The 26,659-nt window shown below is 50.4% G+C and overlaps 1 protein-coding gene across 5 annotated transcripts in view; it reads left to right on the plus strand.

Moving 5' to 3' along the window:
* Positions 1-14,271: 14,271 nt before the first annotated feature.
* The window catches only part of LPIN1 (lipin 1), a 73,030-nt gene continuing 60,642 nt past the window's right edge, over positions 14,272-26,659 (plus strand). For 2 of the 5 annotated variants that reach the window (XM_082642481.1, XM_082642484.1), the window contains exon 1: positions 14,272-14,327. The gene's annotated coding sequence lies outside the window, so the exon portion shown is untranslated. Of the gene's footprint in view, positions 14,407-26,659 lie in introns of all 5 variants that reach the window. The other 3 variants (XM_082642480.1, XM_082642483.1, XM_082642482.1) reach the window with 2 other exon arrangements.

A 26,659-nucleotide genomic window follows, 5' to 3' on the forward strand; every position in this document is an offset into this window, starting at 1 on the left:
AGATGGGGACGTTAGTGATGCTTGAACTAAGGTTGAAGAATGAGCAGTGGTTACGCAGGTGAAGAGGGCAGAGGATTCCATGCAGGGGGAACAGCAGGTACAAAGGCCTGGTGGTAGGGGGGAACAGGACAAGCACAAAGACAGGAAAATGATCCAGTGCAGCTGGGGCTTAGACTGTGTGGAGAAATAGCGGAGCCAGAGCAGCCGGGACAGCAGACACGCAGTCAGACGTTCGATGCTGGAGCAGCGGGCACGTGTGTCTGTCAGAGAACCGTTTCCCATTCAGATGCTCTCTAGCTGATCCATCTGTCTGTGAGTCTCCTGAGGACACTGCAGCTGAGCTGAGCATCAGTGGAGCAAGATCGTACTGTGGTGGGTTTGATGCTACAGAGCAGAGAACCATAGAAGAGAATTGAAACTGAGCAGTGTTGGGACCGGGATAAATCTTTGTCTGCCCGGCCCCCAGTCCCTGCCTCGCATTGGAAATTCAAGAAACCCTCAACTGATTCTCTGTCTTGAGTACGCCCCACTCTGCTCAGAATTTCCTCTGATTAGGTTAGAGATGCCCAAACCTTCACTTACACATCCCCCGGGGAGGGAGACAGGAGAGGAGAATATTGGGTGCGGGTGTTATAGTTTAAAATTAAAGTGAAATCACATTAATTTCTTCTTCTGAAACTACCTCAATATCCTCTGAAATGAACGGAGATGCCCTGGGGTGTCATGGGCCCAGGACTGACGGGTATCACACTGCATGTGCGTTTGGGGGGTTGGGCAGGGGTGACGATGCAAGACTGTCTGTACCTATGAAGTCACAGCACAGATGTGTAGATGACAGGTCAGAGCTGATGGTCCTCTATTCCCACTTCCTCTCTTTCTGATGTGGAGACTGAGGTGACATCTGCAGGGTCTTATAAGTGGCAGAATACAGACCAGAACCCAGATCTCCAGTTCCCCAGAACCACACTCTGCCCAGGAAACCTCAGATTCCAGAAAGATCTGTGGGATTTTTTTACTGGGCCAATGTCCTCACTGTTTGGGGAGGAAAAAAGCACAGAGTGTGGCCAAGACCCAGGTCAAATTTATTTTTTAAAGCTTTAAAAAAATTAAAAAAAAAATTTTTTTTTTTTGCTGCGTTGGGTCTTCGTTGCTGTGCGTGGGCTTTCTCTAGTTGCAGCGAGCGGGGGCTTCTCTTGTTGTGGAGCACGGGCTCTAGGCTCGCAGGCTTCAGTAGTTGCGGTGAGTGGGCTCAGTAGTTGTGGCACATGGGCTCAGTAGTTGTGGCTTGCAGGCTTTAGAGTGCAGGCTCAGTAGTTGTGGTGCACGGGCTTAGTTGTTCCATGGCATGTGGGATCTTCCCGGACCAGGGCTCGAACTCATGTCCCCTGCATTGGCAGGCGGATTCTTAACCACTGCACCACCAGGGAAGTCCCCCAGATCAACTTTAGTGTGGAGCTCGGGGAGGGCCACTTTCCCTCTGGGGACGTGGGTTACCTTACAGATGCAACCTGAGCGCTGGACCAGGTGCAGATCTAAAACTCAGAGTTAGCTTTTGGAAGCAGTTTGCTCTCAGAATCTCTTTAGACAGAGTGTCCCTGGCCCTTTTCTCCTCTTGGGGCAGAAGCCTCATTCAGCTCTCTTTTACCCAACATAGAGCTTCCCTAGAACCAGGTCATCCTCTGTGGGGGGCGGGGTGGAGGTGGAGAGCAGCTAATTCAATCCAGGAGCCGAAGAATCAGGTGGCAGCGTTTTGAGCCTGACCTGCCCACCTCTACACAGACCACCGTTCCTCTGCGGGCTGCTCGGGTGGGACACAGCAAGGCTAAGCCCAGAATTCTCAAACTGGTTATGCAAAAGATCCAGCAGTTCACTCTGGATCTGCCTCCCGTTCAGAACCCTCCACAGCCCTGTTCCAAGTGGGGATCCAGCTGGGAGCTCCCAGGGTCCAGACGCAGCCCGGATGGTCTCTGTACACGCCTTACCTGTCTCCTTCGGTCTTTTTATCATGATCCCAAATTCACCTACTTTCATCCTTCAGATCCCTTGGAATCTGCAGGCAGATACGATCCTACCCTCGCATTAGGCCACCATTTTTCCATCTCCCATTCCCCCTCAATGGGTTTTCTTTTGCAGGTTAAACAGCTTTTGTTATTAGAGAGTGGTTTGGCCTCACCTTTCAGGTTGTGGGTCGTTCCTTCCATAGAGGCGTGTGCCATCCTTACAGAGCTCAAGTGTGAAGGTGGCACCGAATGTGGTTTTGTGAGTGTGGCGTGATCTGCAGAGAAAACCAGGAAAAATGACTTCCTTCCTTTGTTTCAGGCTAACAGCCATCTATCTGCGCAGCCCAATACCACAGGTTTGGGGAAGTGTGAAGCTTCGGGGTCTTCTTCTCCTGAGGCTGGCAGAGGGGCACAGAGGCTGGAATCTCGTGGCCATGCATATGCTGGCTTCATATCTCAGTAGAAAACTGTACACTTTAAAGACAAGAATCACAATTTAAGAAGCGAGTTAATGTTTTTCAGCCTCCAAACTTTGGTAAGGCTGGGTTGACATGATCTGGAGAAACTACAAGAAGAGCCTCATATTTGGTTGAAATGATTTGTAGATAGTTAGGTACTGCTGCTTCCAATGGCATTCTCTTACACAGGACAGAATCTGCTAGATTTGCACATGACATCCAGAAATGTGCTGGGTTGCATGGTGACAAGTCAACAGAGCAATGTACAAATCCCACGCAGTTACTGGAACCTACTGCTCAGCCTTTTAACATTAGAACATCCTTTTCAGGACTCTACCTTAACCACAAATCTATCCAAGCTACCATGAGCTAGAGACGAAAGGAACAATTCTCTTCCTTGTTAAGAATTGGCCTTACAAACGCGACTTTTCCATTAAGATTCAAAAGCACCATCTGAAGAAGACATGGGAAGGGGTAAGTGGGTTGTGTACATCTGGAAGACCAACTCTGGCTCTAACTCTGGATTTTCCCAAAGAATGAGAGGGCCCATGGTTTGTGAACCAATATTTCCAAGTTTTACCTTCTACTCTGATGTTTAACAGCTGGTGGTAGGCATTCTGGTCATGCCTAAAGAAATTGCTTGTGAGAAAACAATCCCACTGTAATCCTAAGCATCTGTATAAGGCATCTATATAAAGACGGGGTGCAAGGTGGTCCTAGAGATTCAGCTAAATGTTTGAGTTCACAGTGTCACACCTGAGCAAAGACTTCTAATGCTGTGTAGCAGTATTGTCATATTTTAAAGGATTCCAGTCTAACTGTATAATAACTTAACAGTTTATCACCATTTAAAACTATTTTTAGTTGATGGATAATACAGTTGTATCCTGTAATTACTCATCATTTTTGTCCATGACTTAGGCATTTCAAAGGGTTCCTATATAGCTTAAATTGCTTGGAATTGATGCTTTTTCTGCAAAAAGGTCTATTATATAAATATCTTACTGGTATACTTAGTAGATAACACCCAATTTTCGTGCTCTATAAAAAACGAATATGCTAATTCCTTCCTCAGTGTTTTCTCACTTTGTTAGAGTGACTGAAAAGTCCCTTCTAGTTAGCTTTTTGTAACTCAGAATTCAGCAAGGCAAAATCTGATTTCATGGAAGAATTTGGTCACATTGTGCTCCTAGCTTTCGATCAGCCCCAGCGTTGACTAGGTTCTGTTCTGGATCCAGTGCTGGCCTCCAACCAGCTCCACGCAGCAGCCTCACTGAGCCCTCTCTCTCCTCCCCTGAGCACCACCAAATGCTGACGTCATAACCCCAGTGGGGTCATCAGAACCCTGCCACCCAACAATGAGCTTTTCCCGGAGTCTTTGCAGAGGGCACGGGTGAAAGGACAGTGGAGAAGGAGAGAAAAGGGCAGTGGAGGAGGCAGGTTGAGGGGCAAGATCAGGAGGAAAGAGAGAGAAGGGTGAGACTGGGATGGGAGGCCAGCCATGCCTGTCCTACCAACAGCCAGTAGGCAGTGGCCCGGGCTGATGGGAACTAGAAAACTAGGAGAAAGAGGAAAGTCAGCCAGGAGGCCAGTGTTCCCATGACCAGTGACCTCCATATGAAATTAATGGAAGTTGAATGGGGTCCTGCCCACATGCCCTCCAAGTGGGGAAGGTGAGGCTTTCTGCTGGCAGTGAAGGTAAATGGCTGGCTTGTGGGGGGTGGACACAATGGGGTATCAATCCCCACACGACACGTCCAAATGTCCCCCGTGCTGGCTTCTCAGCCACTGAACCCACAGAAGAATGGAATCAGTGGCTGAAATCTGGGGACACTAGAGCCCTATCACAAGACTCTTGGGGTCTCAGTTCTACCTTCTGTGAATTGCTTTGCTCGGGGCTGTTACACGGGTCTCCTCATCTGTTCAGTGTCATTGATTGCCTTCTTGGGGAGTTCTTTGAAGAATGGTAAACCATGGGGCATTATTTATACAAATATTTTCCAATATTTTACCTTATTAACATGGGAAATGCAAAGGAAATGCCACTTAGAGGTACATGAAGGCATGTGACACTGAGTGTATTTTCAGGGAGTTCTGCAAGTTGGTGCCTAATGGGAACCTCCAGAGTCTACTTCTCATTAGAAGGACAAAGCAATAGGGACAGGAACTTCGATTCCCAGACCAGGACCCAAGCAGAGCCCACAGCACCCCTGGGGAGTAGGTGACGTCTGCCTTTTCCCTCCATCCCCTCCTGGCTCCCTCCTCCTCCCCTTCCTGTAGGCCCAGAGCAGCTAGTTGTGAACGATCATCAGCACACAAATATTTATAGGAAGTGCAGTTTCACTGGGATTTAAGAGAGTGCTTTTTTCCTTTGTTTTGTTATGTTTCTGAGTTGGGATAGGGTGGTAGCCACAGGCCTCTCCAAACAGCCAGCTTGGGTGGACAGACACCCACACTAGGGTCCCAGCTGGGAAACAGGCGAGCACAGCTCCCGAATCACTTTCTCTCCCTGGTCTCTTGCCCTTCTTTAATGGATGATGGCAGAAACAAATGAAAAGTCCGTTTGTCTACATCACTTCCAGGGAAGTTCTAAGGGCTCTCATTTCACAGCTTGGGGCAGGACTTAGCCCACCCGGAGCCAGTGTGGGGATTAGTGCTGTTACCGCTGGGGCTGTGAGAAAGCCCGAGGAGTTTGGAAAGGTGTGGTCCCTTCCTCCGTCCTCCATGACAATTGATGCCGGATCGTTGCTTGACCCCGGAACTGGATACCTAGACCGTCGTAGAAGCCGCCGACCTCTACTGTCTTCTGCCGCCCAGCCTTCCCGCCATCCCGCGTGGCCAGCCCACCCTGGCCAGATTCATTTCCATAAAATGGGGGTTTCATAACATTTCCCTCCCTGCTTATAAGCTTTTCATGGTTCTCCAGGGCCTTCAGTTTAAAGCACCATTTGCGGTGCCTTTTTTTTGTTTGCAGTAGGCCAATGTTCACTTTAATTGTAATTCTAAATTACTTACTTTCACATTAACAGAGATATTTCATAAACCAAGGAGAACCAAGTATTATATATTTTTTAATGGCTAACGTGATTCAGAGAATTTTTATTAAAAAGGGATCAAGAGCTGGTTGAAATTCTCACCATAAATATAACATGTCTATTACTATTTTTATTCACAGTGAATTCAGATCAAAGCTTCCCGAAGACTTATACTCTCTAACATAATAGGGATGACAAGTACTTGACAGCCACCCTCTAAAGCATGGGCTTAACACAAAGCGAGGTGGTTTGAAACACCAACTATAATACGAGGCTGCCACTTGAGGCCATGACGTGCTGGTCTCAGCCCGCTTGCCCGTATTAACTGCTCAGCAAATCCCCAACACGTTTCTGACTTGCCCGCTGCCGAAACTCCGATAAGCTTGTCTTTCCACGTTTACCTGCACCCTTTCCTCCCACCCCCACAGAATTCCTTCTCTATTCATTTCCACTGGTTGTCATGCAATGATCCTTCAAGGTCTGGATCAGACCCCATCTGCTTAAGTAAATTAAGCACAGCGTAGCATCTTTTTCCACCCAGAACTCTCCCAGCACTCCTCCCTAACTCCTTGGGCCTTTGGGCCTTTGCCAATCGTTTGTAACTAAGCATATGTGGCAATATCGAACCAGTCATCTATTTTTTCTCAAGCTAAGCTGCAGAATTTATTCAAATGTCACCAGTTTTTCTGCCAATTACTTTTTCTGTTCCAGGATCGAGTCCAGGATCCTCAATGGCATTGAGTTGTCCTTGCCTCCTTAGTCCCCTCCGGTCTGTGACAGTTCCTTGGTCTCGCCATGTCTTTCACTATCTTGACACTTTTGAAGGGTACTCATCAGTTACTTTGTTGGAAGTCCCCTCGATGTGGGTTTGTCTGGTATTTTCTCAGGGTCAGATAAAATTGTTCTACTGTTGGGAAGGAGGTTACAGAGGGGACACGCCTCCTCAGTGCATTCCATCAGGGGCACGTGGTGTCGCGTGCATCACCTAAGATGTTAACCTGCATCCCCTGGTTAAGGCCATGTCTGCCAGGATTCTCCACTGGCTCTCCTGCATGGTTTCTGATGAGAAATATGCTGTAATTCTTATCTTGTTCCTCTGTGTAATTTCTTTTCTCAGGCTGCCTTTGAGACTTTCTCTTTCCTTTAATTTTCAGTGGTTCAATATGATATGCCTATGTTCATGCGTGTATGTGTGTGTGTGTGTGTGTGTGTGTGTGTGTGTGTGTGTGTGTGAATATGGTTGCTTGGTGATCTTTGAGATTCTTGGATCTGTGGTTTGGTGTCTCTCACTAATTCTGGAAAATTCTAGGCCATAATTTCTTTAAAGATTTCTTCTGCCCAGCTCTCTCACTCTCTTCTTCTGGCATTTGCTACATGAATGCTAGACTGTTTGACATGGACCCACCACTTCAGATGCCCATTTCTTTCTTTTCTCCTCCCTTACTCTTTTTCTCTTTGAGTTTCAGTTTGGCTGTTCCTGGTCACCTTACTTCAGCTTCCCTGACTCTTTCCTCACTATGTTGAGTCTATTGATGAGCCCACTGAAGACAGTCTTCATCTTCATTACTGTATTTTCCATTTCTAGCATTTTCCTTAGATTCTTATAGTTTCCATCTCTCCAGTGAACTCATCTGATCTTGCATATTGTGTACCTTATGCATTAGAGACTTTACCCAATACATCAGAATAAAAAAATGCAAGTCAGGGGCTTCCTGGTGGCGCAGTGGTTGAGAGTCCACCTGCCGATGCAGGGGACGCGGGTTCGTGCCCTGGTCCGGGAAGATCCCACATGCCGCGGAGCGGCTGGGCCCATGAGCCATGGCCGCTGAGCCTGCGCATCCAGAGCCTGTGCTCCGCAACGGGAGAGGCCGCAACAGTGAGAGGCCCGCGTAACGCAAAAAAAAAAAAAAGAAAAAATGCAAGTCAGATAATTCCAGCATCTGTGTCACATCTCACCTCCTATTGTTACTGTCTCTTGGAAGCGTGTTATCTTGCCTTTTCATTTGCCTCCTCGTTTTTTTCTTGAACGCTGGACATCTTGGTAGAACTGGAGAAACTTAGACAAATTGCTTTTAATCTCTAGAAATGGACCCACTTTTCCTCCTGGCAGGCCCTTAGCGTGGGGGTGGGAGTTAACCTGGGTAGAAGTTGGGCTGGGCTTGAGGTTCCTTGTTGCTATGGTTACCCTCAGTGCACTGAACCCTCAGATTCCTGTGGGAACACCTTGTGTTTCAGCGTGTGGTTTGCCCAAGAAATACTTGCCTGACTCTCAGCTTTAGACCTTCCCTTTGCACTGGGCCTCACAGAGGGTCCCTTTGCCTGTTATTCTTCCTCCCCCTGCTGCTCTTGTTACCCTGCTGTTGTTCCTGTTATAGCTCAGAGGGTGTGGGGTCGCAGAGGGAGACAGTCTCTGTTGTTCTAAGTCCCAGGGGCTGCCTCCTGTCCCTGGTCCTCTGAGGTCTGGCTGCCTTGGTTCCCCTGTCCCTGAGCAGCAGATCGAATAACAACCAAAATTTTTAAGTAGTCATGTGTGTCTAGGATATTTCTCAGTATCGTCAACAACTTTGTTGCGGTGTGAAAATATCTGTGACCTGTACTTGGTGGCGTTGGTCGCAGGAACTGTTGCTACCGTTGTGTGTTGTCGCCCTACCTTCATAATTGAAGGCAACGCTACTAAATGTGAGTTAGAAGTTAGTGAAATGAAGACTTAATTTTTTCCACATTGAGTTCGTGAATTTGTGCTTTCTCTCCGTGGATCCTTTGGACTCCTAGCATGCTTTGCGAGAGAACTTGCGGGATGAGGGATGGACAACAGTAACCACTGGACCTGTGACCAGAAGCAGATTGTAGAGCTTCTCTCGTGAGTTAACCTTGGCCGCCCCACACCGCATGCTTCCCTGTACTGGTTCGGGGAACCAAGGGGCAGGAAGGCTGAGGACAGCCAGGCCGGTGCTGGGACACAACATTAAAAACAAAATCTCCACCCATCCCAGAAAACCTCCACAAAGGGAGACGAAAAAGAAAAGCGTTTAGTTATCGAATAAGCATTAAACCAGGCCATCCAATAAGAGACTGCAAAGACATTAAGGGATTTCACACGTTCATGTAGCCAGGCTGACACGTGTTCTCGGGTTAAACGACAACCAGTCCTCAGTAAGAGGACCTGACAGCACCATTTGTCACACACGGTTCACCTGGTAACGGGGTGGCCATCTGTGTTGGCTTATTGCCTTTATCCAGAGGAAAAATGACGCTTCCAGTTCCTTTGTGACAAGAGCTAGTTTTGCACCGTGGAGCGAGGCAGGACACCTGCCAAAGTTAGGCGCCTGCCCTCCCAGGGACGCGGGGAGACGGGGGCGCCATCTTTCTGTTTACATTTCTGAGAGGTGGCTGCCAGGTACTAGGAATATTTCTGAGTTGTACAGGTGCCCAGAGGCTTATTTAGCTTTTAGAAAGATTTACTTTTTTTTTTAATTTTAAATTTTTATTTATTTGTTTATTTATGGCTGTGTTGGGTCTTCGTTTCTGTGCGAGGGCTTTCTCCTGTTGTGGCAAGCGGGGGCCACTCTTCATCGCGGTGTGCGGGCCTCTCACTATCGCGGCCTCTCTTGTTGCGGAGCACAGGCTCCAGACGCACAGGCTCAGTAACTGTGGCTCACGGGCCCAGCCGCTCCGCGGCATGTGGGATCTTCCCAGACCAGGATTTGAACCCGTGTCCCCTGCGTTGGCAGGCAGATTCTCAACCACTGCGCCACCAGGGAAGCCCTAGAAAGATTTACTTTTTAAGATTTACTCTCAAAGGGGCAGAGAAAGAAATGTGTAGTAAGTGTCCAATAGTAAATGTGCTAAGAAAAGGGGGGAGGGGCAGGCAAGCTCTTCCCCTTGTTGCAGCAGGGAAGATGGAATTCTGTCTTGGTTTGTACTGACCGTCACACCAGAAAGCAGCAGTTGAGTCACAGCTCTGTACCTCCTTCCACAAAACGGAAGGGATGAGGGGTGGAGAGAGAAGCCAGAGGTTTACTGAGGCAGCGTACCCATGGGTGCCAGAGGAGGCCATGTGGACGCTCCCTCATCTTTGATGCTCCTCGTAGGTGCATGTCATTTTGCTCATGTGCGATGTTAATGTTCTGCTTTGGGTTAAGGGAAATTGAATTTAGCTCTCCTCCTAAGCACAAAGGAACGTGTGTGCTTTAAAATCCAGGAAATTGACTTGAAGTCTCCGGAGTGGTTAATCCCTCTCCCAGGCTAACTAAACCTAGCGGATCAATTCATCAGGCATTCAGCGTGTCCTCGGAGACCTCCCTGGGGGCCCAGCATGCACCGGACACCAGGGAAGAGAGACGGGTATGAATTCATTGTTGCATTCAAACTGGGGAGTCAATGCCACATTTGAGCCACAGGGCACGAGCTCCGCATTTTCCCACATGCCTTCATGGGGCCTTTCCACGTGCTGGTCCTTCAGCCTGAAATATCTCCTTCCACTCCTACTTCATCGGTCAGGGGTCTTCCCCATCCTGAAGGCCCAAACCGTGATACTGTTCCTTATCAGGCTTCTAAGTGTTCAAAATAAATAATAATAATAATAGTAGTAGTAATTATCATTACTATTATAAAACTCACCAGAGTGGACCATGTATATTGTGCCAGGCATTGCACTAAGTACTTTAGATAATTTATTCCTTCAAACAGCCCGTGAAACAGATATTTCACCCCAGTTCAGTAGAATAGGAAACTGAGGGTCAGAGAGGTCAAGATCACATAACTAGCAAGAGGTGAAGCTGGGATCAGAGCCCAGCGTGGAACCCCTCGCCCTGGCGTCTCCCCTCAGGCTTGATCCGGTCTTCTCTGCTCTTCCATAGCACCTGCTTCTCTTCCTCCCTCAGTTCTCCCTGACATCAAGGCTCGGATGTTTGACAGACTTACAGAGGCCTTGAAGGAAGGTGCCCTGTCTGGCTCATGGCTCTCTCTCCTACAGTGTTGAGCACTGTGTCTGGGCTACACTAGGTGATGGAAAAGGGGATACGAGCAGAACGGGGAAGCACTGCACCAGGGATGGACAAGCAAAGGTAGTCACTCCTAGGATGTTAGTGACCTGAGACTTTGTACTGTAGGTTGAGAAGATGACCCGAGTCAATACAATTTCTCCCTTGAAAATTTGGGGTGAGGGGAAATGAGGTAGGTGGTCCTGTGAAGGAAGGAGCTACCTGGTGAGCTGTGTGTAGGAGGCAACCCTGGAGAGGAAGCAGAGGAAGCAGCTGGGAGAGGGAAAGGGGGCAGAGCTAAGCAAGTGGAGAGACAGCGAGGGACAGAGAGAAATCTGCCACAGTTCAAGGCCCATTTCTGGAATCCCTGGCCCCTTTCAATGTATCATGCTCCACACACACACACACACTCACACTCACACTCACTCACTCTACTTGAGTTGTCTTGTATGGGTTCTGTTACAAGGACATTTAGAAGGAATATAAATTACATGTTGACCCTTGGCACAGGGTGCTGGGAGAGGAGATGGTGGGCTATGAGAGAGGGAGGGGCAGCCGGCCAGGGTACAGGATGAAGGGACGTGGACTCGGAGAACACTGGGCTGTAAACGTGACCGCGCACTGGAATCTCATGGGGCGTTCTGCAATGTACCGATGCCTGGGTCCTGCCCCCAGAGACTGTGGTTACCTGATGTGAATGCTGGTCTGGGCATCCAGAGTTTTAGCAGTTCCCCAGGTGATTCTAATATGTGAGAAGTTTTCGTGGCTGGTCTGGGCATCCAGAGTTTTAGCAGTTCCCCAGGTGATTCTAATAGGTGAGAAGTTTTCGTGGCTGGTCTGGGCATCCAGAGTTTTAGCAGTTCCCCAGGTGATTCTAATATGTGAGAAGTTTTCGTGGTAAACACTGCTTTCCCGTGTTAGGGGTGCGTGAGAATGTCCAATTCGGAATAATTTCACTTATTCTAAGAACAAGAGATGATGAAAGCGATGACTTGAAGTCCTTGAGTATAGAGTGACTTTCCTCAACCAACCCCAGGTTCTAGGTCAACAATTAAAGAAGTTGTGCTTAGTTAGCCTCCAGGCAACGAGCAGATGCCAATGTGGATGGCTATTGGCGAGTTTAAATGCTGTATATTTACAGATATGAGAATTTGTTGGCAAATCCAGTCCCTTCTGCTTTCTTAATTGTTTGTTTAGAGATGACAAAGGATTATATCAGCATCGAAGATTTTATCTTAACTGGGTGCAAAGGTCTATCAGCTGAAAATTCTAGTAGCTGAGCAATGACCTTGGGGTTGGCCCTGAGCCCACGGCCTGTAACAGGTTGCATAGTGTCTTCTTGCAGGAAGCTGATTTTATTCTGTAGCCAGCTTCCCTCACTGAGCTCAGAGGCTGGACCACGATGTTTAGCTTTGGGGTCCAGGTTTCTGGTGGGGCTCTACCTTCATGATTTCATCTACAAGCCTAATTCCCTCCCCATCCCAAATGCCATCACACTGGGAGTTAGGGCTTCAACATATAAATTTGGGGGGATATAAACATTTAGTCCGTAGCAGATGCATTTCCCAGTTGAATTCCAAATATGTTTTCTTCTCAGGCAGATTCATCTAGTATGGCCTTGCCAATGATTAAAGTACCAGTCACCGGTCACTGTCCCAGGTTCCCTAAGTGGCCTCATTGCTGCCACCTCATCTCTCCTCTTCCCTTCACCTCCCAACCTTCTCCAGAATCCAGCAGGACCCTGCTCTGCTGTGCTTCATGTCTGTTCTCATTGGCAAATGCTTGTGCCAGACCAAACGGAGTGACTGTCAGTCCTGGGCCTGGCAAAGGAGAGACACATGGCCCAGCGGAGGGTGCACTGTGCTGTCTAATTAATGTATCTGTTAGGGTGAATTAGGGTGGTGTGGCCTTCAAGCTGTGGCCAGTTGTCAGCCGCTCCCCTTAATCTCCCTGCGACTTCTTTTGCCCTCTTGGATGCCTCAGCCCTCATCTATGGTCCTCCCCCTAATTTGGGGGTGGGCCCTCTGTGCTTTGGTTCCAAGCATTCGCTCCCCCTGGTGTACCCTCCCTCCTCCTCCTGTGGAACCCAGGGCCTCTCATACCTGCCTCTTACCCCAAGAGACTCGCTTTGGTTAGCCCGCCCACGGGCACCCCGCTGGGATGGGACCCCACTCCACCTCTGGTGGATTTCCAGGCCACTCTGTGCCCTGCCCTCCGAGGGGGCGCAACGCAAGCAGCACCGGGTGGTCCCTGGTTCCCATCTGATTCTTGAGGCCTCGGGCAAGGAAGGGAGTGCCTGTGCTGAAGGCCTCCAGCCAAACCCTGGCCTTGCATCCTATGGAGATTCCCTCCCTCCCTAGGAGACCAAGTCAGGCACCAGAGATAAAGTATAGCCCTCTGGGGGAAATTCATTGTTCTTTCTCTGGTATGCTTTCTGCCCAGGGCATTTACAGAGCTAACCACTGTTGTCACTGTCAGAAGATGAATCAGTTGCACACCCACCTGTATCGTTTCATGAGACTCAGGTGAAGAGGGGCGAGCAGTCACCCTCCTGTCTCCCCTCCCCCTTGCAGAGCCCTTTCAATTGTGTAGGTAGTTAACCTGGAAAACTTCAGAATTCCCAGGATTGTTATTGTCACTGGATAGAAGGACAGAGATTTCCAGCTGGAATAGGGCGGCTTAGATCATTCTCGTTGCTTTTCTATGTAGAGAAAATTTCTGACAGTCGAGGAGTTGTAATTGTTTAGCCTTACACATCATCAGCCTTCTCTAGGTGTCCCTCCCAGGAGGCAGGTCAGCAGTCTGCTGAGTCTTGAGGCTGGGCAAGCCAGGCAGTCTCTGTATCACAGCTGGGCTAAGCACTGAACAAATCCTGGGAATCACCACTCCTTAATGTATAGGGTTCTAGAACTTAAAAATCTTTCAAGTTAGCAAAGGCCATGTATTTCACATGATGGCCATTTCCATCCTCAAAGTGGATCTATGTGTTGAGCATCTGCCTCCCATTTTCCAGATAGTGAAACCGAGTCTGAGTCTTTTTAGGATCGAGGGTGCTTGCGTCGCTTTGCCCTGGCATCACTCCTCCCTCCTTCCTCCTCCAGAGGCTGGAGCAAGTTTACTCATCCCTGTCGTTTCCTACTCCTCTTCCGAGTTGGGCTGAAGGCAGCAGGTCCAGGGATTGGCCAGGGGATCACCTCAGTTGTCCTGGCTGAGTCACAGCTGGGTGACTGCTTGGTTGCAGACAGCAGGGCAAGGGCCCTCCCAGGGGGACTCCAGCCAGGGCAGGATCAGCAGGGCAAGGGCTTTCGTGAATCCAACTCCGTTTATACTGAAACGTGATCTAGTGTTTTCTCCTCATTGCTTGTTGGAAACAAATTCTCCCTGCAGAGTCTGGGCTTGTGTACATGCAGTGGAAGTAATGGGGATAGCAGAGAAAGATAGCAGATGACCCTAAACTTCTACCTAGAGCCAGCCGGCTTCTTCAACGAGCACCAGAAGCCTTCCCCTTCCCGACATGTCTGGGATGGCTGGAAAAAAATCTCAGTCTTAGAGTGGCCAGAACTGCACTCGTGTTTCCTTCCAAGCCCGCATCTTCCGTCTTCCTTCTGCATCTCAGTAAAGAGCACTAAGGTAGGCGAGGAAGGAGGGGCTGGCTGCCCCGGCACTTCCTGCGAGGGAGGCCCGCCGCCTGGGGCCGGGCGGGCCCTGAAAGTAGCCGAGTGGCTCGAGTCTCTTGAGGCCCCTCGCGCCACCCCGCTCGCCCCGCCCCCGGGGGCCGGGCCGCGCACACCGGGAGCGCGAGGCGGGCTGGGTGTTTGCATACAAAGGCGGCCAAGCGCGCGGCGCCGCAAGGTGAGTAGCAGCCTCCAAGCCGCCAGCCTCCCGTGTCGAGTCTCCGTGGAGCCCCGGTCAAACCCCGGCCGCCGCCGAGGTAGGGGCCACAGCCTCTGCGGGGCCGGGCTGGGCAGGGCGGGGCGCGGCCCAGGGGCGGGGGGCGCGGTCGGGCCGCTGCCGGCCGGGGGATGCTGGACGATGCCCGGGGACCACACTCTGTCCCCGCGGCCCTTTCGGGGCAAGTGTTTCGGGGAGAGAGGCGGAGAACAGGCCCAGGGACCCGGCGGCCTCGTGAGCTTCCCTCGGGCCTTCTCCCAAAGGGCTGACCTTGATCGGCGTGGCGAACTCGAGGGGTGGCCGCGGGACTCCGTCCTGGCAGGACGTGTGGGTTGTACCTGGGCAGCAAGCAGCCCTTGCTTAGCGCCGGGGACTTTTATGAAACTGTTCGGGGAGGTGGAGGTGGGTTATTTAGGATTCCTGCTTTGCTGTTGAGGAAACAGGCTCGGGGAGGTTGACTTACGTGCCCAAGGTCACACAGCTCCTGGGCGGCAGGCTGAGCCCGGGTTGGAATCCTGGTTCTCGGATTACATACAGTCTGGTCCCTCCTCTGCCAGCTTCTGTGCACCTTTCCTGCAGCCTGCTGGGTTCTAGGCCTTCCATCAGATGCCCCTGCGAATAATTTTATTTTGGGGAAGGCAGGGAAAATGTAGGATGAAAAGTAGTGTTTTGAAATAACTTGAAGTGCCGTGGAGCAGGGGTGTGTATAGATAACCGGCTGGTCATTTGCGTGGAGGGTAGTGGCTGGAGAACGCAGTTGTCAACCCCGTTTTTGACCAGCAAACAGGAACGTGACTAAAACAACTGGCCGTGTTAATTCAGAGAGTTTTTAGAGCCTAGTAGTTTCCAGGAGTGTTTTGGAGAGATGAGCTTATCAACTTTTTATGGGAGGGGGCGGGTAATGGGGGGGTGATTGTAAAATTTACTGTTTGTCCCTGTGCTATAATTTGGGTCTTATGAATTAAAGTAAGCAATTGCGCAATGTACAGCAACTGAGAAATAAACACACGGATGCGTCTTCCCCCCAGAAATGGTGGAAATCTAAGAGTTTGTCTTCTGGTTCTGTATTTTGATAATGCTTCATTCACATCTGCCGACATCTGTTTTATTATCGAGTGTTTTTGTGTATGGGTGTGTGGTTGGAGCTTTTATGCTTGTTTGTGTGGAGGGCCGTATGGTGTGGAGCCAGGCCTGGACAGAGCCCTGGACCTGAACTTAGTGGTCCTGGAGGTCTGAGCTCTCGTCTGGGTTCTGCGTTAGCTTGGCAGTGGTGCCCTGCCCAGGTGCCTTCACCATCCCGGGTCTCAGTTGTCCAAAATCTCAGCACTCTGGAAAAGAATGGCTGCAGAGGACAGACCTGCTGAGTCTTGTTGCAAGGGAGAGAACTTGGGCACTCGGGTGGGGCACCGACGGATCTCCTGGTCTTGAGGGGACCTCGGTAAGGCTGGGAAGTCTGCCCTGGGAGGGGGTAGTGTGGCCAGCCTGGCCAGGAGGAAGTCTGTAAGCCTAACCCCAACCCAGTCAGCTGTGTTCAGGGACCTGGACCAGAGGGTGGGGGTGGAGGGCAGGAGATGGAGAGAGATTTCAAAAGAAGGGCCTGAGGCCTATGGGGCACACAGGCTGGTGCAAAGAACTTGGCTTTGTAGTTTTAGCCACTTACCCACTTGTAACTTGGGCCAAAGAGACATTCTCTTGAGTGTCTCTTGAGTGTTTCTTCTCCTAGGCAATGAAGAGAGAATCACACCCATTTGCAAGTTATGGTAAACAGATATACAAGAGCCCCTGGGAAAGAATGCGGGGTCCCTGTGGTCACTGCTATTTTAAGGGAGGAACACAGGGCGCCAGTGAGGAGGGCTAATTGTAGAGTTGGGACAGGCCTGCCTGACACTGGCCTCTGGGCTGTAAATCAGCGCTGTGGGACCCCCTCTCACACTGTGAGTTGGCCTCCCCTGAGTCCTTTCTCTTCTTGGTTCAAGGTCTAAAAGGTACCTAAATGTGATGAATTGATTTGGGCAGGGGTGCCGATGGGGATGGGTGACGGTGACGCTGCAGGCAGCTCATTCCAGGGAAGGCCTGTTGGCGGGAATGGCCTTTGGAGAGTTTTGAAAAAGACCTAGAAGATGGTGGTCCAGTTGGGACACTGAGGCTGGTGGTTTGACCTGTTTGCACTTCAACTTCCTCAGCGTGACCGAGCCATGAGAACTGGGAGCTGTTGAGGTGACAAGGAACGTGCGAGGCCGTGACGCCCGGTCAGCGCTGGGGCGAGTGCCCTGGGGAGGGCGGGTGATGTCCCACTTCTTAGGTTTCACTGAACCCTGGCCGGGTTTATTACGCCCGAAGCCCACTCACTTAGAATCAGTGGGATTTGTGAAAAGAAGTGGAGCAAAGTCCGAGCAAGCCCATCAGCGGGAGCTTTCTGAGCTGTGGGCAGCGGGTCTAGAGAGAGCAGGGGCCTGACACCTGCCTTCATTCCTGGGAGCAGGTCCAGCTGGGGGGGATGCAATGTGCCGGGCTTGGGATACCCTCCTGACAGTGCGGGGGAGCTGTCAGGGAGACCGTGACCTGCCCCGCTGTCCTGTGTCCTCCACACTTCCCTGTGGGCCCCTTCTCCTTCCCCTTCCCATGTCTCCCCCCCCCACCCCACTTTTTATTTAAACAACAAGAAGTGAATACTGACACAGGCCAGTATTCTTCACATAATGGCCTGTCACCCTCTGGTTCTAAAATCAGTTTAGTACGCCCATGGGCATTTTAGAAAAGGTGAAATAGAACAGAAGAGAAAATCCCAGACCCGGACATACTAATCTGAGGTGAAACTTGTTTAGCTGAGATGCGTGTGTGTGTGTGTGCATGTGTGCCCCCGCATGCGAACTCTGGTGGAGGGAAGCCGGGTGTATGAGACCGAGTGCCTGGTGTGTGGGGAGGGGCCTTCGTGTGTCAGGTGTTGGACAAAGGGACAGGGCTCCGTCTGGAGAGGATGCTTTTCCGCGCTGGTGATGGAAACCACATCTCTCAACACACTGAGCAGGTTTGGGATTCTTGCGACAACGTTTTTTCCTGGTGCTGAATGCTGGGCTTTCGAGTAAAGAGCTACAGGTTGTTAGAACAGAGTCATGGCTCTGCATCAACTGCCTGTTTACTCCTAAGGCCGACCACAGACCCTGCATTCGAGACACCCTGTGTGCCCAGTGCTCCTGGGACACGATCAGCACGCTTCCACCATGTGCCTTCTTCCCGGAAGGCCCGTTATCTCCTTGACACGTCTTCTCTCTTTTTGGTGAAAGCTTCCTCTGCATTGATTGGTCTCTCTAGGCATCCACCTTTGTTTTACAAAAGATAGAAGCAGCGAGGGTCATGGGATAACCGGGCACCCACAAGGCAGCTCCCCGCTTTGGCCAGAGAATTTCCTGCTGGTGAACTCTGCATCACCCCAGCCTGTGGCCCAGTCTTCGGGTTGCCTTTGGGCTCAGCTTTTTGGATAAAATGGAAATGTATTCCCAGCCTATTGGAATCTAACCATACCCTTCTGATATTTCTGTATTAATTCCAACCAGTAGTATTCTTTGGCCCTGTCTTTTTGGGAGGGTGCGATCTAAATAGTTGACGTACGCAAAGCGCTGTCAGGCTGCAGCCTTAACTCACAGTCCAGCCTTTGGTGCCGTTTGTGACCAGAGGGTTAGCACCTGGCTTTCGTTTGGCCGTGCACTTGGAAAAGATCTCCACGTATACCCATCCTATGAGGTGGGTGCTGCTAGGGTCGTCCGTTTTATAGATACGAGACTGTGCGGCCGAGGGTCGGTCATTCGTTCATGGTCATGGCTTAGCAGGTGGTGGAGCTGGGAGGTGAAGGCCAGCTGTCTGCCTCTGCGGCTCAAGCTCTTACCCCTGAGCTGTGGGCAGCACTCTTGAGCATCCAGGTGATATTTGAGTGGAGGGAGCAGGGTTCGTGCAGAAATCACAAAAGCAGGGCTTTCTTTTTGGCCAAGACGCAGACCTGGACGGAGGGCCCTTGCTGGGGTGTAAAGAGAGGCTGCAAGCCCTGTGCTCCATTCGTGAGTTACGGGGTCAAGAGCTGGGGGATCGGGGTCTAAACCTGGGCCTGTTTTTCCAGCACATTGGCCACCGGGGTAGTTCAGCCGCCTCCACCCTCCACCACCCAGACCTTTTGTGCTCCTTGGCAAGGACCTGAGAACACTCATCACACGGGATTGTAAGATCGGAGCGTTGCACAATCCCAACGCTGGAGGAGTGGTCACCCATCTGACCTTTCTGACCAAAGCAGGACCACCCCGCATCACCCCCTCCTGTCCAGCAGTTTCAGTGCTGGGGAGACCCTGACACTGAGCAGACCAGAGTTTGCCATCCCTCCCCCAGTTCTCTGAGGTCATTAAAAATTAACGTTAAAGCAGTACATGCGCATGTAGAAAACAAAACCCAGGAAACAACGCTTTGGAGATACTCGTGATGAAAAGTGAAGGTCTCCTCCTCTTCCCCAGGCCTGTTCCCTAGGGTCAGCCTGTGAACCTTGTTTGGTATGTACATCAGTCCATAATTTTTTTGTGCATATGAGAATATGTATAAATGTAATTCTTAGAAATGGGTTCATATTATAAATATTTTTGTACTTTTTTCACACAGTATATGTACCTTTTCATGTTAGTATTTGGAAAACTACCTCTCCCTCTCTCTCTTTTTTTTTTAACAGCCTCATAATATTCAATTATATGGTGTGGGTGGTCCCTAATTTACTTAACTGAAGTCCTGTAGATATTTGTTTCTCATTTTCCTTATTATAATCAGTGCCTTGATTACTGTTTTGTACATAGCAGAAGAATTGCTGGAGTTTGCTGGTGTGTGCAAAAAATGACAGCTATTGCCACAATGCTTACCCTGTTTATTACCCCACCGGCAGGGAGTGGGCAGTGTTCGTTTTTTTCCTGTTCTCACCAACCCCTCAGGTTTTTACAAAATGCTTTGATTTTGGACCACCTGAAAGGCCTCCTTTGATTTGCATATCTTAAATTATGAATAGGATTGAGTATCTTCTCATACATCATTGACCAAATGGACTTTTTTCTCTGTGAACTCTCTCTCTCTTTTGCTCATTTTTCTGTTGGGTTGGTCTGAGGCCATCTTAAATTGACATTAATATTTTAGAGGTGGATGATATTAGCAAAGCCACAGGGTTATGAGAGCTATGGCTGGGGTACTGAATTTTGGCAGAAGTTCCAAGAAAGCAGTGTTTCTTGGCAATCTGTGAACCCTGGAGAAGGATTCTGCCAATTTTGGATGAAATGCTGATTTTTCTGGTGTCACAATGAGGTGAGAAGTCATGAGACCTCCATTCCCTCATCTTGACAAGTGTTCGCAGCGCTGCCCTCTGGACCCATAAGAGACTGGGGTAGCTGGCGCGTTTGTGCATCTGCTGTGTGCCCAGAGTGTGGGGCTCCTCCCCTGTGGGCGGCCTTGAAGGAGGAGAAAATCTCCTCGGCCTTCCCTCTCTGTCTTTGCTGAGTGTCTGGAGTTACTCTGGACGCCCGCTTTCCTGACTGACTTCCGCAGAGTGGCAGCCCCCTGCATCCTGGACACACTCACGCCCCACGCCTCCTGCCATATACCCTGCGTCCCGCAGGATGGCCTGCAGCTGGCTCGCCTTTCCTCTGGGCCTGGAGCTGAGCTGTGATGGGCAGGACCTGCTTAATTCAGAGAGGGCTTTGGCGCGGGGACCCCAGGGCGGGCTGGTTTCGCTGCTTCATCACTTTTGTCAGGAAGTATTGATATTAGTCTGACCTGCAAGCTTTTCAAAAGCATCGCAAGTTTTTCTGGTGAATTTTTCTTACTTTGGACCAGAGTGCCTCCTGAAGAACACTGGCCTGCCAGTCAAGTCCCTGCATCCCCAGGGGTACCGACGGACACAGAAGTTTGCTCTCTTGCATACGAAGTTTCTCTTAGTGCTCTGTTCAAGATGGTCGGACATGGGCTTCCCTGGTGGTGCAGTGGTTGAGAGTTCGCCTGCCGATGCAGGGGACACGGGTTCGTGCCCCGGTCTGGGAAGATCCCACATGCCGCGGAGCGGCTGGGCCCGTGAACCATGGCCGCTGAGCCTGCGCGTCCGGAGCCTGTGCTCCGCAACGGGAGAGGCCACAACAGTGAGAGGCCCGCGTACCGCAAAAAAAAAAAAAAAAAAAAAAAAGATGGTCGGACTAACCCATGGGGCAGCTGCTGCCGGACTCACCTGGTCCAGACTGGCCAGGGGGAAGGGACTTGTCCCAGTGTGTGCTGTCAGCGCGGCAGGGGTCGGCGTGAAGCCCAGGCACCTGGACTTCCGGTCTGGCGTTGTTTACGCTGCGTCACGCTGCACCTAAGTCATACTTCCTCGTTGGTATTTTGTATATAATTTATCACACCTGCCCACTGATAAATATCAACGCACAGCGCCCTGAAGAAAGATGTGCCTCTTTGCCATAACTGTAAATATCACGAGGAAGATACGCTGTTTATAAACCAATTTCATGTCCATGTAAGTCTTATTAGTCATAATATCAGTTTTGGAATTTCTTAGAAATTGTCTTTTTTTAATGCTTTGTATGAAAACCAGCGTTTGCCTCATAACCTCCCAGGTGAATGTGATCTTGGCCAGTTCCGAAGCAGCACGATGTTTATGTTGATACTCAGAGCTGGTCAGACCTCACATTTGGACCCCAGACGTGGAGACAGAGTCTGGAATGTGCCCAGCGGAGATCAGCCAGGGGTGATGGGTGGAGGCCCCCCACCCATCCCTGTGAGGCCCGGCTAGAGTGCTAGGGCACAAGGGGCAGTCACACAGCCGTCCTCAGATGAAGAGAGAGACGTCCCGGGGCTTCAGGGAGCTGTGGGGAGAACCCCAGGGAGGCAGCTTCTGTCGTGTCCTCGAGGAAGAATGGTCCTAGCTAATGATTCACTTTGTTATACAGCAGAAACTAACACACCATTGTAAAGCAATTATACTCCCATAAAGATGAAAAAAAAAAAAAAAAGAACTTCACTTTGAATTTATTAAAAATAAATGGAAATACTTATTTCAAAAAAAGCCAAATGGCTTAAATACGCCCAGGGGCAGATACTCACTCTCCCAGAGCAAATTCTTCAGTGTCCAGAAAGCTTATAGATGGACGTCCACGTTCAGTTGTTCAATAACTGAGCCCGCTAAGATGTAAGACTTCCAGCTTCTCAGGACAGGAATTAGCCTTGGCTGGTGCCAAGCCCCGTGCTGGGCACAGGTGAGCTTTTGTGTCATCTGGGTGCAGGGGGAGTGGACGTGTGTGGGAAGGGGTGGGATTGGCTAGTTACTCACCAGTCCTCAGAGGTGACTTTCAGACGCTTGAGGTAGATCTGGATAAACAGGAGGAGGAGAGGGTTTTATCCATGGGTATTTAATTTAGATTTTAATGGTAAAACCTCTTTGCCCTTTTTCTTCGTTAACTCAAAAGTAATGAGACCCTTTGCAGAGCTGCGAGGTCCCTGGGGCATGGCCCTGACTATCAGCTGCTGGCAGGGCTCAGCCGAGCCTGTGCGCCTGCCCCGAGCACCTTCTGCTTACCTGCGTGTGCCACCTGGAGATGGCAGAGGATGAGGCTGGTCTGCCGCTCCTGGACCAACCGGCCAGCACAGACATACCCCTGGAGCAAGCAGACCAGTTTCCAAGCCAGCAGATAACTCTTAAAATGTACCGTGGTGGATAACTTTGCCTTCACCGTTGGAGAAGTGAATATATTTTTAAATGCTGTGCGTTATATTTACCTTTCCGCAGGAATTTAAAGTCTGCGTGCACTGCCCCATAGGTAGGTCGGACCATCAAGTCATACGGGAGGTTGGCAGGATTGTCATAGTGTTGGATATAGACTGAACCTGGGTTTGGATAGTACTTCTACCCCTTACCCTGCCCAGGTTATATATAGACTTTCTGCAAACTGGGAAAATTATATCCCTTGCATCATTATGATAACTAAGCACACAATTTAAACTCTTGATTATTATCCCATCTAGACAGTGTACCAGCCTTAATGGTATGTGAAAACGGACAGCAGGTTTAAAGGCTGATTTGCTGCGTTCTTGTCTTCGCCTAGCATTGCCGGTAAATATGCACTCAGTGGATATTGAGAAGTCCCTCAGATGCGCTCCTTTGACCAGAGTAGCTGGCAGGCCGCACGCTGGCCCCGGAGAGCAGTAGCTGGTTGGGTTTCTGGGGGTGTAAATCCTGGTGCTGATCACAGGAACACAAAGTCAGGCCTCGCCCTGCGTGATGTTGGGTTGGTTTTCCAATCAGGACACTCCCTGCATGTGCCTTAGACCCAGATTCCACAGGAGCCCCTTAGGCACCTGCTGTGAGGGGAGAGTTGACAGAGCACAGGGCTGCTGCGTGCACAGGTGGTGGATTCCTGGCAGGCTCGCTCCAGGAAGCCATGAGTCATCCTGAGGACAGAAGTGCCAAAGATGTCTTTAGATCCCAGACTGAATGAAGGAGGGTGTCTGACCTTTTAGGCCTTGAGGACTGTGGGGGAAGGTTTTGGATTGACCTTCTGCAGCCCCAAGGAGGGGTAGCTGAGGGAGGTGTGAATGCTTGTGAAAATGTCACACCCAGAGCCCACGACTGAGTCCGACTTATTGAGTCATTTGCTCAGGGAAGAAATGGCAGACGTTTGGCCTGCGCTTTCCAAGGGCAAAGACCTTTTCAAAGTCACCGTCTTGTACCTCGCTCTTGGTGACAGCGGCGAGGCCTCATCAGAGAGGCCGTGTGAAGACCTGGCCGCCGTGCACACAGCTCACAAGTGCCGGAGGAAGGCGAGCATATCCAGGTCTTCGGAGCCCCACTGACTAAACACATACGCGCACCTGAAAGCGGAGAGCTATGTTTATCTGTGACCTTACTGAGGACTACAGCCTGGGTGCTCCAGAGAGGTAAGGGGGGAGCCAGGGGATAGAGGAATTTTTTGCTGAAAACAAAAAATGTAGTTGAGCATCAAAAGATTACTGCTAATGACAAAACCCCAGACATCTCAAGTTAAAGATTTGAGGGCTTGTCTATGTGTGGGAAGATGCAGGAATCTGGGCTCATTGAAATGAATTCTTTGAAATAGATTTTAATTGTCTAGAGCCGGTATCCTGTTTTTCTCCATCCTGAGTTCCCTTCAGGGTGCACCGTTGGGGTGGCTGCAGTGGCGGGTGGCTTGATGGTGGGGCGACATTCATTGTTTACCAGAATGGCAGGCAACGTTATTTGTTTACTGAAATGGCAGGCAGCATTTTTTTTTTGTCCACACCCCCAATTTTATGCAGTTTCTATTTTTCATACTTATCCTTTATCTTTCATGGCCTGTTTGTTGTCAAGAAACGTGTTATGAGCTTGTTACCTAAACTGCGTTTGTAGTGAATTTAGTTGGGGGCATTGTCTTCATGAGTCTTATGTTCCTGGGAGAGAACAATTCCCGTTTTCTTAATTTCTTCTAATTTTTGAATTTTAGCACTGTTCCCCTCATACCCAGACTTGCTAAGCTACTTTGAGGCCGTGTGTGAGCACGTCTGGAATTTTTTATGATGGGACAGAAAAAAATTCCCAAACAAATCCCTGTCCGCTACATCCCCCTGCCAAAAAACAGAAAACAAAAAAACCCCCAACAACCCTAACACACAAAAACAACTCCAAACCCCTGGTTTCTTTTCTTTTTTCTTTCTTTTTTTTTTTTTTTTGCGGTACACGGGCCTCTCACTGTTGTGGCCTCTCCTGTTGCGGAGCACAGGCTCCGGACGCGCAGGCTCAGCGGCCATGGCTCACGGGCCCAGCCGCTCCGTGGCATGTGGGATCTTCCCAGACAGGGGCACGAACCCGCGTCCCCTGCATCAGCAGGCAGACTCTCAACCACTGCGCCACCAGGGAAGCCCAGAACCCCTGGTGGGATGAAAACTTGCTTTTATGTTGTTATGACCAGGTCATAGAATCATCACCTTAGAGCTCCATTCTTTTTTTTTTTTTTTTTTTTTTGGCGGTACGCGGGCCTCTCACTGCCGTGGCCTCTTCCGTTAGAGCACAGGCTCCGGACGCGCAGGCCCAGCGGCCATGGCTCATGGGCCTAGCCGCTCTGCGGCATGTGGGATCTTCCCGGACCGGGGCACAAACCCGCGTCCCCTGCATCGGCAGGTGGACTCCCAACCACTGCGCCACCAGGGAAGCCCTAGAGCCCCATGCTTGAATTTCCTTTACAACCTCTTTGTTGGATCGTGGCTGAGATTCTTTGAATACTCCCATTGATGCTGGGCTCACTCCCTCTAACGAGTCAGTTCTCTTAGAAGCTTGGTCTCACAGCTTGTGCTTTCCACCCTGGCTCTGGGATGGCCTCTCTCTGATTCCGACTTTCATTACAATCTCTGATCACCGGGGTGGCACTGGCTACCCTGTAAACGTGTGCCGAACGTTACCGACTTTTACAACTAGATGACTGCCATCTGTTTCGCTAAAGCCACGCGACTTTGATACCAGTTCCGTCCAGCAAGAAGGGGAGGCAACGCTACGCACAGCAGGACGGGGGGGCCTGGGGTTCAACCTGGTTCAACCTGGGCTCCCGTCCTCACTGCCGCTTATCGGCTGTGCCGCCCTGAACACCACGCAAGCCCGGCGCCCTAGTTCCTTGTCGGAAATGGGGTAATGATGTCGGTCCTGAGTACTCAGCTTATGCAAAGGAGTTTCATAGATTTGCATCAGATGAGCTGCCCTGGGCAAAGGAGTTTCGTGTGTCCTGAAATGCTGAACAAATGTCGTGTGGAGGCTTGCGTGGCCTTTCACCTGGGATTCAGGAAGAGGTGATTATTAGTGATTAGTGGCCTGCTGAGGGTTTGCAGCACCCACGGGGTGGGCGTTAGGTCTGATGGCTCTGGAGTATTCCTTGTTCTCCAGAGTCAGTAGGCACCTATCGTGGTGTTCTAAGCCCATTAAGATCTTTCTCCAAACCATCATTTTATCTTCTTTGCCTCCACTCTATCTCCCTGGAGTTCCTGGTTGTTGCATCAGGTAAGAAGCATGTGCGTCCAGACTGCACCTGCAGCTCCCCGGAGAGCCTCACGGAAACAAGGATCGGTCTGGGGGCGGGGGGGCTGGGGTGACCGACAGAAAGTTAACATCATACAGCAGTAGAGTTTGTTTTCTCAGAGAGCTGGAAATTCTGTTTCATTCTGGATGTCCTTTCAAAGATGATCCACAGGGCCTCCCTGGTGGCGCAGTGGTTGAGAGTCCGCCTGCCGATGCAGGGGATGCGGGTTCGTGCCCCGGTCTGGGAGGATCCCATGTGCCGCGGAGCGGCTGGGCCCGTGAGCCATGGCCGCTGGGCCTGCGCGTCCGGAGCCTGTGCTCCGCAACGGGAGAGGCCACAGCAGTGAGAGGCCCGCGTACGAGAAAAAAAAAAAAAAAAAAAAAAAAAAAGATGATCCACAGGTTAGCCTTTGCTGAAATTCTAGTAAAGTCAGGGAATTTGTTTTCAATAATTCTCTTTCATTAGCTTCTGGTACGTTTCCTCATTTTTCTTTATCTGATGCCCTGTCTCCTCGTTCCTCATTAAAGCACTAGAATATTGTGCCCACCTGTGTGGCCATGTCTGCCCTGGGGGCCCCCTCTGTGACATAGCTCCGCATCCCCCTACCTGCCACCGCCGCAGTCCTGTTCTGCCACAATGGTCCCCAGGGAGAAATAGGCTTCTCCTGCACTGTGGTACGTCACTCTGGGACATGCGTTTGTTTCAAAGTGGTAAGAGTAGGACCGAGGCAGCTTTGATCGTGCATCCTCTGTTTCCATCGAACCAATGCAAAAGCGTTCCCAACCAATGAAGCATTTTCACTTTTTGGAAGACAGTCACCGTATAGATTTAATTCAGTCACGTCATTCCACACGTACCTAGCTTAATAGACAAATACAAGAGGTTAGGCTCCTGGCAAATGCTGAAGAATGTAGTCAAAGGCAGCCTGGGAAGTTGAAGGAAACACGGTTGTGTGTGGCTGCAACATCTCCTGGGTCCCTGGGACCGGCCAGGTGCCCAGAGGTGAGCAGGCCCCCTCCCTGTCCTCAGGGAGGGCAGGCAGCTTGGTGGATGGGGTCTCTCCAGCCACTTGACAAACAACAGCCTGCATTTATCAAGCAACTGCCCAGGATGGGAGGGGTTGGTGTTAACTGAACAGGAGGGCCACTGGAAGGTTCAGTTTGCAAAACAATGAGTGATTTTGGGCGGGTAGATGAACAAGGTATCCTGACATGCAGATGAGGACGTGGAAGA

This window comes from Mesoplodon mirus (assembly GCF_964341445.2).
Source record: "Mesoplodon mirus genome assembly, chromosome: 14".
Lineage (NCBI taxonomy): Eukaryota > Metazoa > Chordata > Mammalia > Artiodactyla > Ziphiidae > Mesoplodon > Mesoplodon mirus.